Source organism: Silene latifolia, chromosome Y, assembly GCF_048544455.1.
Source record: "Silene latifolia isolate original U9 population chromosome Y, ASM4854445v1, whole genome shotgun sequence".
NCBI classification, from domain to species: Eukaryota; Viridiplantae; Streptophyta; class Magnoliopsida; order Caryophyllales; family Caryophyllaceae; genus Silene; species Silene latifolia.
In genome coordinates this window covers 80,136,721-80,145,593 of record NC_133538.1, presented here as the reverse complement: position 1 = coordinate 80,145,593, position 8,873 = coordinate 80,136,721, and positions in this window count along the sequence as shown.

Here is an 8,873-nt window from a genome sequence, read left to right as displayed (position 1 = left end):
TCACTAAAGATTATAGGCATTGGATTTTTCATGGAGAATTAGAGGCTGAGGATGGGGAATCTGATGTAGAGGTAAATAATCATACACCTGAAGCTGTTGGTTTAGATGTAGGGGATGGGGGATATGATGTATATGTAAACAATCGTTCACCTACACCTGAAGTTGTTTTAGATGAGAAGATTGTTGAAGATGATGGATTCGATGATTTTGAAGCTACCAGTGATGGGGAAATATATGCTGATGATTTAATTGAGAAGTTGAGTCAATCTAAAATGCCTTTACTTACTGGTTGTAAGAACTATACCAAATTGTCCACGGTAGTAAAGTTATATAACTTGAAGGGGTCAAATGGGTGGAGTGATAAGAGTTTTACCGATCATCTAGCTATGCTATGTGACATGCTTCCTGACGGTAATGTTCTTCCGAGTCGGACATATGAGGCTAAAAAAATGATTAGAGAATTGGGCAAGGAATATGAAAAAATATATGCTTGTCTTAATGACTGCATATTGTACCATAAAGATTATGAGAAATTATCAAATTATCTGCGCTGCTCTATATGGCGTTATAAGGAAGGGATCCCAGCTAAGGTTTTGTTGTATTTTCCAATAATACCAAGATGTATAAGGATTTATTTGAATGAAGAAGATGCAAGAATGTTGACTTGGAATAGTAGTGGAAGGATTGAAAGTGGAAAGTTAAGACACCCCGCGGATCGTTAACAGTGGAAAGAGTTTCACGCTAAATATCCTGACTTCGCCAAAGAAGCAAGGAACTTGCATCTAGTGCTCTCCACAGATGGATTGAAACCTCATGGAAACATGGGTACCCAACAAAGTACTTGTATAACAACCCGACCCACCACGGTCGTAACACAACCCAATAAGATGGGATACGTACCTTTGGGCCCATTACTTGTCCTCACTTAAGCCCAAAAGCACAAGGCCTTGTTACTAAGTGGTGGGTGGAATCCCTTATAAACATGTCACAACCTTCTCAATTCCCCGATGTGGGACAACCTTACTCTCAATAACTGGGGTATTACAATCTCTCCCACTTAAAGAACACAACGTCCTCGTTGTGCCTCCAACTTGGCCGCAGCCAAACCCAGAATCCTCCCCCGCTAGGTGTGTGACCCGGGTACTCTCGACCACGGGCTCACCACACGGTCGCAGGGTCGCTCTGATACCATTTATAACAACCCGACCCACCACGGTCGTAACACAACCCAATAAGATAGGATACGTACCTTTGGGCCCATTACTTGTCCTCACTTAAGCCCAAAAGCACAAGGCTTTGTTACTAAGTGGTGGGTGGAATCCCTTATAAACATGTCACAACCTTCTCAATTCCCCGATGTGGGACAACCTTACTCTCAATAACTAGGGTGTTACAACTTGGCCAGTATTGTTGGCCATCTATAATTTGCCCCCATGGGTTTGCATGAAACAGAAGTATCTGATGTTGTTTTTGTTGATATCTGGCCCTCGACAACCTGGAAATGATATAGATGTGTATTTGGAACCACTTCTAGATGATCTGAAGATTATGTGGGAAAGAGGGATACCGGTGTTTGATGGTTAGAAGAAGGAAAGTTTCAATCTGAGAGCTATGTTATTGTGTACAATAACTGACTTTCCGGCATATGGCAATCTTTCTGGACATACTGTACATGGGAAAGAGGCTTGCTCATTGTGTGTGTGTGGGGGAGGGGGGGGGGGGGTGTGTTGAATCAGAATATTTGAAGCATTCTTGCAAGAATGTGTATAGGGGAAATTGTCGATGGTTATGCCCTTATCATCATTATCGTAAGCTTCACAAGGCCTTTAATGGGTGTCATGAGCAGTGTGGGAGTGCTCATATTTTGACTGCTCATGAAGTGTATGAGAAAGGGAAAGATATTGAGATAACGTATGGGAATAATGGACCTATGTTGTCTACTCGTGGCTATAAAAAAAATTATTTTTTACGAAACTTCCGTACTGGTGTGACCTACCGGTTAGACATTGCTTAGATTTTATGCCCATTGAAAAGAACGTTTGTGATAATATAATCAATACTCTGCTGAATGTTCCGGGTAGGACAAAAGACAACAAGGAACCTAGGGATGATATGGTTGAGATGGGTATTACGTTCGAGCTGGCAGCTAAAATATAAGGAAATCAGACATTTTTGCCGCCTGCAGCTCAGAATATTTTAAAAAAGGAGAAAAAAGAGTTTTGTGAATGCTTGCATGATATTAAGGTGCCAGAAGGCAATTCGTCTAATATTATAGGCCTTGTTTCATTGCAGGACCTAAAACTTGCTGGTTTAAAGTCAAATGACTGTCATGCATTGATGCAACAACTACTAGATAATGATCGCTTGTAAAATACGACCTTTGTGAATACGGATTTTGCAAATTGTTTTACATTGAGTGGGAGAAATTTTAGGATATGAGAATCGGTTATCGCACATACACTTGTGAGGACAAGTGGGAGTTTGTTGGAGCTTGTGTCCTCCACAAATTAGTGTGATAACATTTATAAATCTCTTATAGGTTCACAAGGGTATACATCGTATTTTATCAGTTGATTAACGATTACCTAATAACGGTTGGCTTGCTAGAAAGTTTGATGTTATTATCATACAGATGGCGGTGATCAACAGTTAGTCATTGTGTTGATGAGACGATTATTCAATGCCGATAAAATAATATTAGCTGAGACGAATTAACTGTCAATTCGTAAATTGAATATAATTTGTTATATTTAATTAATGTATATAATGTTAAGCTTGGACGAATTAATATGTTAATTCGTAATTAAATATAATCGGTTATCTTTAATTAGCTAATTATAAATATGCGATATTTATAATTAAAGTATATATTATACGATATTGTCATAATAAACTATTACGGACCGGCATTAATACGTTTACTGCAAGCTGTTGTCTTTAGACTGATTAATACGGAATAAATAAATGACAATATAATTATACACTTTATATACATATTGTATACTACCAAAATAAGAAGATTTAATCTCCTCATTTTGGGTAGGTAGGAAAACCGAAATAAGGAGGATATTCCTCTTATTATTTCGGTATATGGGCCGAAAAATAGGAAGAAAAAAAACCTACCCTATTTCTCTTCCTCTTTCACGGTTTAAGAGGGAGGAAGGGGACTTATTTTTCTTTAACCTAATTTGACCTAGCCTCTTCTCATCAAAGAAAAACACAAAAACCTAAACAATTTACAGAAAATTGGGGATCGATTCTAGCAAGAAGAAAAGGGCATATCTCATATCATCTTGGGTGCAACTAATAAGTGAATATCAATGCGATATTGTTCTTAGGCCGATTTTGCTAGGACCGAAGGTTGTTTCTTCATTCTCTACTTTTGTTTATGCAATTTATTTTATGACTTGTAATCATCTTATAAATTCGTTATAATCCTTAATAATAAGGGAAGTATACAGATTATTTCCCACAAGTGGTATCAGAGCCAAGGCCACGAATTTTAGTTTGATAATTTTCATAAAATTGGATGTAAACAATATTTAGGGTTTCGAAAAAAGGGTTCGGCTGAAATTTTTTTGGCCGAGAAGATTTTTTTTTCAGCCGTTTTTTCCTTTGTTTGATGATTTATTTCCATTTTGATTTTCCATATTGTTGTTTTAATCAGTTAAAATATTCATATGATAAATTTGTAGATGTTAGGTTTAATGAGGATTAAATTGTAATGTAAATGGAAATCGTCATGATGATATAAAAAATTTGTTTTTGCTATATAGTTTTGGCATATACGGTTAATCATGTTTCATTAATTCATATGCTAATCTTGTTCTAATAGCAACAATAAACGAATTTGTTCATCTATTAGTTTTTTTAGGGCATAATGCCGAGTAACAAAGAAAATTTTTCCTGTTTTTTTCGGTTTTGTGATTACGCCGAGATGAATTTTTTTTATTTTTTTTGGGCTATTATTGCAGCGATCTGGTATTACAAAAAAAAAAATTCTGTTTTGTTTCGGTTTTTACAGAAAAACCGTGAAAAAAAAGGGTTGTTTTTGCTTAAGCCGTGAGCTGAAAAAAGGGAGTTGTTTTCTGTTTTTTTTTAATTGCCGAATGCAAAAGAAAAAAGCGGTGTTTTTTGTTTCAACTGTTTGCCGAGAGAAAAATTTTAAAGAAATTTTTTTCTTTCTTTTATTGTTGTTTTTGGCCAATAATTATAATTATACATTACTTTTATAATGTATGATTGTATGTTTTGAAACAGTTCAAAATTTTAAGATACCTAATTATTTTAAAGAAGTTTACAATAATGTTGGATTAAATTCATATTACAAGTTTAATGTGAATTAAGATTAAATTTATAGTGAGTAATTGAGGAATTGTCACTTAATTTGATCAATTTAATAGGTGGTTTGGAAATTAATCTACATAACTAAAGAATTATGTCTACCATGTTTAATTTTTTTTAGTTGATGCATTTTCTTTTAGTTGAATGAATCGTTGAATGGTTTTATTTACGTATATTTGCAATTGGTTGTAATTTGTAATACCTAGTGTGGCCTTAGTCAAATTATGTTTTCGTAATGATGGGAACATAATTTTTAATGTAATTTGAGATCTCGTATTTCTGTTGGGATTTCTTTTATTACGGTTTTGAAATTAGAATGTAAATAGGTTTATTATGTAATTTTAAATTGTAATTTTTGAGAAGACTAAAGATGGAGATTGGAGCTCACTCCCAATGCCAAGTGCCACACTTGGACGCGAGTCCTGGCTGAAAGTTTTTATGGACAACATGAATCAGTACACGCGACTGAAGAATGACGGGTCCAACTTTGCGGACTGGGAGGCAACACTACGGAATGATGCCATTGCTGACGGTAAGCTCAAGTACTTAACTGAGCCAATACCGGTCAAACAGCCCCAATGATACGGGGAGTTAACGAGTCACTTGCTTATAGTGATTTCGTCATGGAAGCGGGTGCGATAAAGAACGTACTCATCATTGCAATGGAAACCAATTTGCAGAGACGCTTCATTGCCCAGGGTGCAAACAAGAATTTCACCACGCTCACTAACGAGTTCTCAAAAGCACCGAGAATCGTTACTTATGAGCATACATGTCGCTTCTTTGATGCGAAACTCCAGAAGGGCCAACCGGTTAGCCCACACATTCTTAACATGATTGAGAATGTCGAGAAATTGGAGGCACTTGATTGCAAAATCAGTGAGAGCATTGTCATTGACCGAATGCTTCATTCTCTTCATGATGGTTTTGCCCTTTTCAGGGCGAACTACTACATGAATGACTTAAAGAAAAGTCCTCATGAGCTACACTCACTTCTCGTACAGACCGAGAAGGATATAAAATTGAGTGGGAGCATAAAGCAGGATGTTCTCACGATTTCCAACAAGAATAAAGGTAAGGGCAAAGCTCCAGGCGACCTAACTGTAGGTAAGCCAAAGTTCAAGAAGCCAGGAAACGGTAAGAGTGGGCCTGGTGAGACTAGTGGCTCACAGGGCAAGGCAAAGAGCAAGGGCGGTGATATTGAGTGCCACCATTGTCACAAGACTGGACATTGGAGGAGGAACTGTCCCGTGTACCGTGAGGACATAAAAGCAGGCCGCGTCACTCCTGTTGGTATGTCATCTTATATTCATATGATTGAGATTAACCATGCAAGTTTCAGAACTTGGGAACTTGATACTGGTTGTGGTTCTCATCTGTGTAATCATTTGCAGGGCCTAAGAAACATCACACCTCTCGGAAAGGGTGATGTGGACCTGCGAGTCGGGAATGGAGCTAGAGTTGTTGCAGTCTCGAAGGGAACATATGTAATCCAACTCCCTAGTGGTTTTGAGTTATTTTTAAATAACTGTTACTATGTACCCAGTTTGTCTAAGAACATTATTTCAGTTTTCGTACTTGATAAGGACGATTTTTCATATTTAATAAAGGATAATAGCTGTATTTTCCTTTTCAATGAAATGATTTATGGCAAAGCAGTTTCCATGAATGGAATTTAGATCTTAGATCAAACCACGGAAATATTACACGTGAATAATAAGAAATTAAAGGTTGGTGACAAAGATCAAACCTATCTATGGCATTGCCGAATGGGACACATAAATGAGAAACGTGTGAAGAAACTCGTCGATAATGGGACTATTCCCGCATTCGATTTTTCTACATAAGGCACGTGTGAATCATGTCTCATTCGCAAAATGACTTGAATTTCCTTCAAAGGTGTTGGAATGCGCGCTAGTGACGTATTAGGACTCATACATATTGATGTTTGTGGACCTATGTCAATTATCGCTATAGATGGCTATAGATATTTTATCACTTTCACGGACGATTTGTGTAGATACGGATATGTCTACTTAATGAAGCATAAAAGTGATTCCTTTAAGAAATTCAAGGAATACCAGAACACGGTTGAGAACCTACTCGGTAGAAAGGTTAAAGCACTCCGTTCCGATCGGGGTGGCGAATATCATTCAAATGAGTTTGATCAACACCTTAAAGACTGTGGAATCGTTTTGCAGTTAACTCCACCTGGAACACCTCAATTAAATGGTGTGTCCGAACGGAGAAATCGAACCTTACTTGATATGGTTCAATCCATGATGAGTCACACGGTAGTGCCTGATTCATTATGGGGTTTTGCTCTTTTTTCAGCTGCTCTTATACTTAACCGAAGTCCGACTAAAGATGTCGACAAAACTCCATATGAAATGTGGAAGGGAACGGTCCCTAACTTGTCCTTTATTCGGGTTTGGGGCTACGAGGCTTATGTCAAGTGGAGACACGAGGATAAGCTAGACCCGCGATCGGTCAAGACATTATTTATTGGTTATCCAAAAGGAACATTTGGTCATTACTTCTATTCACCTACCGAACATCGAGTTTTTGTTGCGGCTAGTGCGGCGTTCTTAGAGAAAGAATTTCTCGAGAACAAGACAAGTAATAGAACCTTCGAGCTATCGGAGATTCCAGAACCAACAACCGAGGAACAGATGGAGGAAGTTGTTCCTCCAACTGATGATACAGTTAATATTCCTGAGGAACCTAGGAGGTCGGGTAGAGTCTCTAATCCTCCGGACAGATACATTGGTATGGTCGAGGAGAGTGACACTTTACTCCTAGAGAGTAATGAACCCACTACCTATAAAGGTGCAATGACCTGTTCCGACTCAAAGATATGGCTCGAAGCCATGCAATCCGAGACGGACTCCATGTATGGGAATGACGTATGGGATCTTGTTGATTTACCTAATAAGGTAAAACCTCTACAGTGCAAATGGCTTTACAAAATAAAGCGTTCTGTAGACGCGCAACCAGATACCTATAAGGCACGACTAGTGGCAAAAGGTTTCACTCAAGTGCAGGGATTGCATTACGATGAGATTTTTGCACCTGTAGTCATGCTACGTTCCATTTGGATAATCTTAGCGATTGCCGCATTTCATGACTATGAAATTTGGCAAATGGATGTGAAAACCGCCTTCTTAAACGGTTATTTGGTGGAAGAGTTGTACATGGTGCAACCCGAAGGTTTCATAGATCCTGAACATCCTAAGAAAGTATGCAAGCTTAAGCGTTCCATTTATGGATTTAACCACGCTTCTCGGAGTTGGAATCATCGTTTCGACCAGGTGATAAAAGAGTGGTTTCACTCGATCGGTCGAGAAACCATGCTTATATATCAAGTCGAGTGGGAGCAAGATTGTTTTCTTGATATTGTATGTCGATGACATACTCTTGATTGAGAATGACATTCTTCTCCTATCTTCGGTTAAAGAATGGTTGAAGAACCATTTCCAGATGAAAGATCTGGGTGAGGCACAACGCATATTGGGAATCCGTATCTACCGAGATAGATCACGACGGACGTTATCACTTAGTCAGGAGTGTTATTTGGATAAGATTCTTGAGAGGTTCAACATGACCAACTCTAAGAAGGGGAACCTTCCAATGACGTCTGGGATGCAGTTGAGCCAGTCTCAGTCACCCGCGACGCCTGAAGGGATTGAGCGCATGAGTCATGTTCCTTATGCATCTGCAATAGGATCAATCATGTATGCCATGATATACACACGTCTAGACGTGGCATATGCATTGAGTATGACGAGTCGGTACCAAAAGAATCCAGGTGAAACACACTGGATAGTTATTAAAAATATCCTCAAGTACCTACGGAGGACTAAGGATAGGGTATTGACTTATGGAGGCGATACTAAGCTATGCGCAATCGATTATGCAGACGCTAGCTTCCAAACGGATTGAGATGAATCAAAATCTCAGTCCGGGTTCGTCTTCACTCTTAATGGTGCTGCGGTCAGCTGGGAGAGTTCCAAACAGAGTGTTGTAGCAGATTCTACCACTGAATCTGAGTACTATGCCGCTTCGGAAGCAGCAAAGGAAGTGATACGGATGCGTCAATTCTTGCAAGGACTTACGATAGTTCCTAGTTCGAATGACCCGATCACCATCTATTGTGACAATAGAGGTGCCATCTTCCAGGCTATGGAGCCTAAGTCTAGCAACAAATCTAGACATGTGCATCGGAAAGCTCACCTGATCCGTGATTACGTGGAGCAAGAAGAGATAGTGATTGACAAGATAGCTTCGGATGATAACATCGCGGACCCTCTCACTAAACCGTTGAATTTTGATAAGCATGAAGGGCACGTTATTTCCATGGGAATTAAACGTGTTCCTGAGTTGTAGTAGTTAACTATGGATTTGATACATTATCTTTTTCATATACTATTTATAACTTCATCGTTTTTATAATATTTGTTTTTCATGTGGATTGTACCGACAACATTGAACGCCACAAAGTGAACTGAATTACATTATATTTTTTTTGG